The following is an 11,623-nucleotide window of genomic DNA, read 5'->3' as shown; positions in this document are numbered from 1 at the left end:
AGGTAGTGGCGGAGAGAGCTCATGTGACGCAAAGAGTGACAGAGAGAGCTCGTGCAATGCAAGGGGTGACGTAGAGAATCGTGCGACACGAGCGACGGTGGCGGCGCTGGGAGAAGCTTGTGCGACGGCGAGAGTGAATGGAGGGCCAAATTGAAAGCTCGTATGAATAAATCTGAAAATATGAAAATTGTGTTTAAATTAGGGCAATTAAAATTTGGGACAGATTTAATAATTGATTATGTAATAAATTTAAAATTAAAATCTTAATTTTACTGCAGAATTATCGATAAATTTTATAAATTATCGAAAATATTTTTAATAAAAACTTTAATTTTTTATTGATAAAAAATCGGTCAGGTTGGTATCTGTATTTCTGATATAAAAATTCTATCTGAAAAATTTATTTATAATATATTATTTTTTAGTAGTGTTCTATCTTTCTCTCACCGTAAATAAGAAATGAGTCCAAATGAAAATATATTGATGATGATTAGAGAAGATATTTGTTTAATGAAAGGGTATTTATCAGGGCAAGAATTAAGTGTTATTGTTATATTAATCACAAATCTTTCTTTTCTTTGCTTGGTTCCTTCTTTCCTTTTTTTTTTCCCAAATTTCATTCGGTGGAAATGAATGGATAAAACCTTTATATTGATAAGTAAATTTTATATATATCCAAGTGTAATTATTCACACATAATAAGATTGAAATTATAATTTTAAATTATTTTTTTAAAATTAATTAAATTAATATAATTTGATTAATAAAAAAATAACATATTATGTATTGTTTGTTTATTTTTTTAATCTAGTGTTAATTAGATTAATTCTAAAATAGTTATTAATTAGTTTTAATAATTTACTTTCTTCAATAAATCACACATATATACCAAATATGATCATAAATAATATAGTAATAGTTAAATTCACCAACAAATATATTGGCTATTATCACACTATAAAACAAATTAAATATAAAGGCTATTAGCACTTATAAATCTATAAAATCGCACCGTCTTTGATTCGTATAAGTATTTACCTATCAAATAAACTTAAAATATAAACAAAAAATATTTATAAAATGGACCTAGCATCACTTGAAAGAATTATGGAAAATAATCATCTTATCTTATCATCTATAAGAATCATTTCTATGTAAGTCATTTTTTCTAGTCAAATTTAAATGGGACTTTCCATAACCTTATAATTTTTGCCTTTATTTTTCAAACTTTTTTATTACTTAATCTACCATAGGTAACACTATTGATAGAATCGTAGCTAGTAGCCCTTAGGTATGAAAAATAATAAATAAAAAAAGATTTATATCTGATGTACGAATTTTCTAGATGATAAATAATTATAACAATTTACTATTACTCCTTACATATATATATATATATATATACACACACACACACACAAAAATTATACACGGTAATAATTAGCAAATATTTTATGAAAATACTTGCTACAATTAGGAGAAATTTATGTCATTATATTTTATTAATTTTTATGATTAATTCAATAGAGATACTTATTCAATATAATTATCTACATTAATTATATGCCAATATTTTTAAGAAAGAGAAAAAGAGGAGATATATAAATATATATAATATTATTACTATATAGGAAACATAATTATTATGTATTATATATGTGGAAGCTGTTACCATGTTGGGGACCTTTGGTTCTCACCCATGCGGATTTTGTGGTTTTCAGATGCAGGACGTGAGGTTTCTCGCTGAGGCCTGCTGGAGACTTCTGGATTAGCGAAGATCCTTTGTTCTTGGGGACTCTGTTTAGTTTATATGTTTTGCTTAGATACTTTTATCTCCATTAAATAATACAAACTGTGATGACTCCTCTTATGGGAGATTTTGGAGAATAGGTTTTATGTGATTGTGTCCCTTTGGGTTTTCTTTGGGGTTTTCCTTATTTTATCATATGTATATATTACTATGCTCAGACCGGTTATCTTCGCAACCGGATTTTGAGTCTTGATATTCCTGTTTTTGACACTCCTTTGTATGTATATAATCTCGCGTTGGTTATCCTTGTTCGTTACGTTATCGATCGGAGTGTTGCGCTTTCGAGTTGCGATTTTTGTTTACCCCCTTTTTTCTATAAAGGCTCCTAGTTATAATCAATCATTCATACTACTATACGTACTAAATTTTTATTTTAGAGGTCGTAATACCTTGCCATCTCTGAATTATGACTTAAGCATAAGACTTCGTATGGTAGGGTGTTATACTTCGGCTATCATCCCTATCATCAAAGGCAAAATCGTGAGGTCTTATGTGCCAAAGCGGACAATATCATGCTAGCGAGTGGTCTGGGTTGTTACATCATACGCATATTAATAGTTTTTTTCTAATAGTGATATTTTAATTTTTTTCCTTTTTTCACATATCTTTTCTTTTTTTTTAAATAGTGATGTTTTAATATTTCTATTTTTTAAATACATTTTTTTAATAATTACATTACTAATCTAAAATATAAAATGAGAAAAAAAGGTTATACATATATCCAAGAAATAAAATAAACTTAAAAATTAGAAAAAATTATATTAATAAATGTAAAAATAATATATTCAAAAAGAATAGTCGTAATATATAAATTGAGTCAACAATTTAAATTTTTCTAAAACTAATTTAATCAAATACCAATATTAGAAATAAATTACTTAAATAATATTTAATATATTCTAGTCCTTAGACACGTATAGATTAGAGTCATTCTCGTAACGACAACCAACTGAAACAACATCGTAAGTTCGAACATTTATAATTCGTGCAAATTCATGCCATTTTTTTGTTCTTTGAAAACCTTCTGTATCCCTGATGGAGTTGAATCGTAATTCCTTTTATGGAAAAAGAGTTACGGAGGTGGCTTTGATGTGTTGGAGACCAAAATTCAGAAGTCACTATTTATATTTGAGTGTGACATCCATTAAACCCTAAATGCCAAATAAAATAGTATCTCTGATTTTATTCTCATTTAATTCTAAATCAAAAGTAATAATGACTTATTTAATTCAGCATTTATGATAATAAATGAGATGAGCATTATATAAGTCATTTAATGTAAAATAGCTTAATTTGTGATTAAAATTATTATATGTATTGCCCATAAATAGATTATGAAATAATAATTTCATAACAAAATAATCATTCAATTTGAATTACAATTAACTGATTGATAGAAATTATAATAAATTGTATGATATTTAAATAATTAACTAAATCAATTAGTTGATATAATTAATTTATTATAATAAATTAAATTTAATGAGCTAAAAGAAATAAATTGAAAAACACCATTAGAAACATGTCATGACAGTTTTATTATTAAGTACAGAAATTTAATTTTTATATAATAGAATAGATATTTACATATTATTATATTAATCACGGACTAAAAAAACACACTAAACAAAATAAAAGCATCAATGATAAAATATAACCTAAAAAATTACTTAAATTCAAAAAGAACCCATGATGAATTATAATAAATCTATATATGAGAAGCAAAAGTACAATAAATAATTAAAATAAAGTAAAAAGAACAATTAAAAAAAGTAAAAGAAAATAGAAAAGATAATGTGTGGAGTAGATAAAAAATATATTGCAATAGAAGATTGATATAATTAATTAAAACAAATGATGAAAGAGAAAAATCAAAATACGATCTTATTAAAAAATTTCAAAAATAATATTTTAAAAAAGAACCTATTAATCAACTTTTATAAAAATACTACAAAAAAATTAAATTATCTTTAAATAAAATAATAATACCTTTAAGTATTATTAATAAAAATAAATAAAAAAAATTAATATAAAACAAAATCATAGAAAAATATTAACAAAATTAAGATTAAAAAAATAAAAATAAAAAATTACAAATTTCATGAATCAAACAAAATTTAAAATAATTTGATATTTACTCTAATTAAATTAAATATTTGAAGTTATGATTAATGTAATTTAATTAATCAAATAAAATATTAAACGATAAAATATTTATCCTAATCAAATCAAATTACTTAATTGATTAGTTATAATTAATATAATTGAACGAATCAAACACATTAAATTGAAAAATAATTTAGTTAATTTGAGTCTTAAAGATATATTTTAAAAATATTTATTTTTTAACAAATTTTATAAAATATTTTTTATAATATTTTTAACCTATGGTCTAAAAGCACAGTTATAATAACTCATTAAAAAGTAATTAATTAGTTAATACAAATAATTAGTATAATTGATTTAGTTTAATAAATTAAAAAAATAAATGTGAAAGGAAGAGATAAAGGAAAAATGAAATTATAAAAAAGTGTAGCGTTTAAAAAACAATAAAAAAGTCCTTTTTAGTTATTTATTTATTAATTTATCATAATTAATTTCACAACATTTATTGTACATTATTCATCTTACAAATTAATAGAATCAATTAATTGATATCAATTATCGATAATTAATTATAATTGATATAACTCATTTCGCTATACTTTATAAATAAATAATTAAAAATGCACATCTTAATTTTTTGTTAAAGTAGAATAAAATAAAATACATAAATTAAGTAGATATAAATATGAAAATTATAAAATTTTATTAACAAATCAAATAAATTAGTACCATCAAACTAAATTTAATGTTTATTTTAAAAATAATTATTGACATTTTATTGTTTTAATTATTAATAATTTAAATAAAGTAATATCCTATAACTTATTTTGTTATCTATTTTAAGTAATTACTAACATTCTATTTTTCTAATTATTTGCTTGTCTTATTTATCATTTATGTTTTCAATCAATTATATTAATAAACAAATAAACTAAATTAACTCTGGTTATACTTGGACTATTCAATAATTTAACATAATCTTTTTAATTTGGGAATAACTACTAACGATAGAAAATAAAAAATTTAGAGTAATTCAATATTATGAAAATTAGTTATTATTGTGAAATAACCTAAAATTATAATGTAATTTATTTTTAAAGAAATATTCCAATATTATTGTTAATTATGAAATAACTTAAATTATAATGTATTTTATTTTTAAAGAAACAATCATCCATTGATAGCTATAAATAGAAACTATCATTAAAATGCTTTGATTAAAAATATGAAGGGTTAATTACTATTCATTATTAATAATATATCAATTATATCAAAAAGTAAAAATATAATTATCCGCATTTACACCATTAGAAGAATCACCATCACGAGTAAAATTTTGTCAAAAAAATAGAATAAAATTGCATGGGTCACAAATATACACTCTAAATTGTCACGATATTTCAAATAAAAAGAGCATCAATACAGAGAAATTAATTAATATAACTAAGATAAAGAGCAACAAAGAGACACACACACAAAAATAATAATAAAGAGAATCAATAAAAACATTAACATATAAACCACATACACGAACAATGTATATATGAATTAAAGTACACATGAAAAAAATATAATATTACAAACCAAAATTATAGTAAGATTATTTAAAAATAACGTAAAGATGACACATCTTTTTTGTTAATCAGAAGCTAAAAGAAAAAAAAGTATGTGCCTAATAATAAGCAATTAAAATAAACAAAAGTTTTAAAAAAATATAAAAAAATAAGTATAAATAAAGATAAATGAAACAAAAATTAAATAAATTACAAAAATTGTACCTTGAACATGAGAGAGAGAGAGAGAGAGAGAGAGAGTAAAAAATATTTGATCTTGTATAAATAGATGGTATTGAGAAAAATAAACTAATTGTTAATTCATATATTTCGTTATCATATTTATTATTTATTAAATAATTTGATATTTACTCCAATCAAATCAATTAATTAATATAATTAACCAAATTAATTAATTGATATAATTAATTATAATTACTCAATTCATATAAAGTATAATAAATGGTGAGATTTAAATGTCTAATCAAATTAATTAATTGATATAATTAATTAATTATAATTGATTTATTTTAACGAATTAAATGAAATAAATCAAGAAACACTTCAAGAGCATGCCACATTAGTTCTATCATTATGTGTAAAAATTTGATTTTTATATAATAGAATAAATAGAATAGATAGATAATAAAGATATTTTCTTAAATTAGTATAATTATACATTATTCATTAAATATTTATTATAATATTGTAATATAATTATAATAAAAATATTTTTCTAAAATAAATTTATTTAGAGAAATATAAATTAGATATTAATAATAAGTGCCATTATCATATAATTATCATTATTACTATCAATATAATTAAAATGATTAAAAATATTTCTGATTGATAATTGATAAGTAGTTTAAAAGATATTTTTATAAAATAAATTTAGAAGAGAAAATAATGTATTTATTTTGGCGGGAAAATGGATTCATGAGGAATTGATACCTCACTTTCATTAGATGGGAAAAATCCAGTTTTAGTATATTACAAGTGTAATAACCCATGCCATGCACGTGATAAAATTAAAATTAAAATTTTAAATTATTTTGTTAAAATTAATTTGAATTATAAGCATTTGATTAATAAAAAAGTAGCATGTCATGCGTTGTTCGTTTTTTCTTAATCTGGTGTTAAGTGCATCAACTCTAATGTAGTTATTAATCATTTTTACTAATCTACTCTAATGGCGAGCATGTGACGGCGCGACGGATTCGTTCTTTATGTCGTTGAGTGGTCGTTAGATTTGTTCACTTATTTGGGTTTAGGGTTGTTTATGGGATTGGTTGTAACAAGTAGCAGTTAGACCCCAATTGATCCCACAATGTACACCTTATTTTTTCCTCATTTATTTCTAAATAAAAGCGAGAATTAAGAGAAATAAGTAATAATATATCATGAAAAAGATAAAAGATTTTGCATATGAATAGATAATTGTTACAAAACAAAATCTCATTGCAAAATATTAAAATTTCACATACTACAAATCATGAAGATCAACCACAATGTAATGACCACTTCTCCCTGTTTTTTACCATGATATAAGCTCTCCTTTTCTAGTCAAGAGTCTAATAACATCTAATTGAAAAAAAAATTGAATTAAAAGTATCAAATTAAAGACAAATAAATGAATAATATAATAAATTACTTATAAAATTAAAGAGATGTTATCCATTTATTTTATACTAATAAACGATAAAACTAAAAATATATTAATAAAAGGATATAGCTTTAAAAAAGTCACAATAAAAATTTAAACATTTGCATAAATTAAATGTTAAAATTTATGTTATCGATAAAATGATGCTATAATATAATTTTTTGACAAAATAAAAAAAATAATTTTGTGTAGGCTAATATAAATTAACTATGTACCAAATAAATTCGATTGTTCATTTGTTTGTTTTAATATATCAGCATGAGCAAGAAAATTAAAATGATTGTTAGAAATTTTATGATCATCGACCGTATTTACTATACCTGACTCCTTCTTAAAAGTTATTCTACACATGTGTGTAGTTGGAAGAAAAATTTCGCTTGATTCTTCAATCACAAAATTTGAGAAGACATAGACTCTCCCTAGACCAGTTCATTATGAAACAACTTTTTCAAATAACTCTTGATTGACCAATGAATTTTATCATATTGTAAAACAAATTAAATATAAAAGCTATTAACACTTATAAAGCTATTAAAAATATTTATAAACTGGATCTAGCATCACTTGAAAGAATTATGAAAAATAATCAACTAACCTTCTCATTCATTAGAACCATTTCTATGTAAGTTGTCTTGCTCTTGTCAAATTTAGATGGAACTTTCCATAATTTTATAATTCTTGGCTTTATTTTTCAAATTTTTCATCACATAATCTACCATAGGTAATAATATTGATAGAATCTTAGCTAGTAGCCATCAGGTATGAAATGTAAATAATTGTTCAATATATATATTATCTAAATAGTTAAAGAAGAGAAAAAAGATATAATATTAAATAAATAAATAATTATCAAATAATATAGAGTAAAAATTTTGTATTCTATAAAGAATAATATAATCTCCAATGTTTTCATTATATAAAATAAGTAAATTAAATTTATTATCAAAATTTAAACACAACTAAGAATATTATTGGACATAAAAAACTTTTAATAAATATTATTGTTAATTTATTCGTATCTAATTATTAATTATTTTATTATTTGTTCACAATAATTTTACATAATTGATTAAAATAATTGTCATATCAAAATAATATTTATTATTTGCAGTTTTTTAATTCAACTATTTTTTTTCTTAGTTATTATAAGAGCAAATAAAAATAAAAAAATAACTTAAAAACTAAAAAAAGAAAAAAAAATTCATATTCAAAAAATTTAAAATAACATATTAAAGAAGAATAGTCGTAATATATAAATTGAGACAACAATTTAAATTTAAATTAATCTAAAACTAATTTAATTAAATACCAATATTAGAACTAAATTACTTAAATAATATTTAATATATTCTAGTCCTTAGACATGTATAGATTGTAGTCATTCTCGTAACAACAACTAACTGAAACAGCATCATAAATTTGAACATTTAGAATTCGTGCAAATTCAGACCATCCCCTTGTTAAATAAGCTTCATCATTTGCTATCCAAGCAATCCGGTAAGATATAGAATTACCACATCGAAAAACTAAACTGACATTTATTCCCCTTAATGTCATTGCATTGATACAAAAGAAGGCCGGTAATTTCTAAAAAAAATACAATGTTATAAAATTATTTTAATTGCGAAAAGCTTAGAATAAGAAAATTTGAATATATTACTAATCGTTGAAATTGCATCTCCGAGTTTGACACAAATTTTTCAAAACTAAACCTAAATTGAGAAAATTCAATCTCATTATGTACTCCACTTCGAAGATTTTTGGACAGACTTAGAAAGCATGGAAGCTCTGGAACTTGAACTTGACCTAAAAAGTTTCGTGAAAACAATTCCTCAATAAAAAATCGAGCTCCACCCAAGAAAACTAACTTTACCCACATTCCATTAGGTTGGTCATAATATGTGAGTAGATCCAATCATCCTTAGGTAAAATAGAGTTTACTGCCTCTTCGTTGGATGCTTACATCCATGTAATTAGAACCCGAATCAATGAATACAACTTGAGATGATATTTGATGGATATGGTGCATTATAAATTATTGTGGCAAAAGACAATCGCATTGGAACATTAGACAAAAAGAATAAGATAGAGTAAAAACAATCATTAAATTATCAAAAGACTAATATAATATAATGAGTATATAAAAAATATTATAAAAATTTATAAAGTGTACCTTAAAATGATCAACTAAAAATTATAAATTGTACCTTAAAATGATCAACTTCGATGAAAAACAAAGAATATATTCTTATTCTATAAAGTAGTAAAAGAAGAATAATAAATTAAAAAAAAAATGAGTTAACTCTCAGATCTAGGCTCACGAACAAAAAAAAAACTATATATAGCTTTTATTAGAACAAAAATAATTATATAAATTAGTTATTATTAAATTAATATTTTGTTATTTATATTATACATCATATATTTATCATGATTGAATAAGTCATTATCATATCATATACATTTTTATCATAATTAAAATCATAGATTTTTGTTTTAATTTTTTAAGGTAGATATCAATATCAACTTGTTGGAAATTATGATTATTTTAAAATTATATTACAATGATTAAAAATTAACATAATTGTGTATTAAATGCTAAGTTGATGTATAATAATAAAAAAATTATTGGCAATTAACATAATTATGTAGAAAATAAAATATAACAACTTAAATTAAATTTATTAACTAATTAAAGTTAGGTAGACAATATTTGACAATTATTTTAGCATTTAATTATTATTATGATTATTATTATTATGATAATTATTATAAATGGGTCACCATTAACATAACAACTTGTTAATAATAAAATTATTGCATAATAAATGAGAATTAGAATTGTATCAATATAATTAAAATGATTAAAAATATTTTCGATTGATAATTAGTTTTTTCTAAATTAATATAATTATGTATTATTCATTAAATATTAATTATAATATAATTATAATATTGTAATATAATTATAATAAAGATATTTTTTTCTAAAATAAATTTAAAAGAGATAATAGTGCTTTTATTTTGGAGAAAAATGAATTCATGAGGAATTGACACCTCATTTTTATTAGTTGATAATATATTAAATATTGATTTTATATAATTATAATAAATATATTTTTTTAAATTAGTATGATCATGCATTATTCATTAAATTCTAATTGTACTATAATTATATTAAGGATATTTTTCTAAAATAAATTTAAAAAAGAGAATAGTACTTTGATTTTGGAGAGAAAATAAATTCATGAGGAGTTGACACCTTACTTTCGTTAGTAGAGAGAAAATTCAATTTTAGGGAAAAAAACTAAATTTTAGAGGAGAAAACCCAGTTTTAGTATATTAAGTAGATCTATTTTAGTAAACTACTTTATTCAATAAAAATGTGACTATAAATAACCTAATAATATTTAAACCCACTAACAAATTTTTATATATTCTTTTACTATCAAGTAAGAACATATCAAAATCAACTCAAAATGAACAACAAATTATTAGAGAATTTTAATGTATAAAATTCTCCAATAAACAATAAATAATTTAAATCTATTAAAAAATAACTCAACATTCTCCTTTGATACCTGCAAAATATATACCTAAAACAATATTATATCAATATTAGTATACGATATTATATGATATTATATGAACATAATTTTAAAATAGTTTATAAAAAAAACTACGTGTGAAGTAGAAATTTCTAAATGATAAATAGTTGTAAAAATTACTATTACACATTATATATATATATATATATAATAAATTAAATTAAAAATTTTATTTAATTTTATAATTAATGAATAATTTTTTATATTTAAATTATAAAGTTTGATAGTTACAAAATAATAACAATTTTATAAATTGAGATTAAATAATTGAGATTTTGAAGCCTAACCTTTTTTGTTCTATAATAATATCATTTATATAGAATTATTGCCAACTCATATATATAATGTAAATGGCGGTGCATAATAAAATCATAAAATAAGACAAATAAAACCCAAATTATAGGCAAACATTGCAATTGCATTTATCTCAGTATTTGGACATTTTCAATCATCCAAAAGGCCCACTTCTTCAATTTTCAGTTTGTACTTAACATATATATATAATCAGCACAACTATTATATATACAAACTAAACATAAAAGAAAAAAAGTGAAAGTGGAACTGGGAGAATGGAAGGAGGAAAGGGGGACATGTGAGAGAGAGAGTTCATAGAGGAGAAGAAGAGTGCGCCGGTCAGGGAGGGGCTGTTGCCTTGCCACCACCATACTCTGCCCTGTTTTGCATCGCCACTATGCCATCGACCTGTTTTGAAGCCGCCGTCATGAATCAGAACTAAGGCAAAAGAGAGACACCCGAAGGAGGAGGGAACCGTGCGTTGCCACCGCGCCCAGTCGCGTTCTCACCATGAAGCCTGTGTCGCCGTCGTTCGAGCTGTTACCTCCAGCCCTCGTCGTCACCGTTCCTGCTTGCTCTGCCGACG

This window comes from Arachis duranensis, chromosome 1, assembly GCF_000817695.3.
Source record: "Arachis duranensis cultivar V14167 chromosome 1, aradu.V14167.gnm2.J7QH, whole genome shotgun sequence".
NCBI classification, from domain to species: domain Eukaryota; kingdom Viridiplantae; phylum Streptophyta; class Magnoliopsida; order Fabales; family Fabaceae; genus Arachis; species Arachis duranensis.
The sequence above is the reverse complement of the archived record's forward strand: the minus strand, read 5'-3'. Positions refer to the sequence as shown.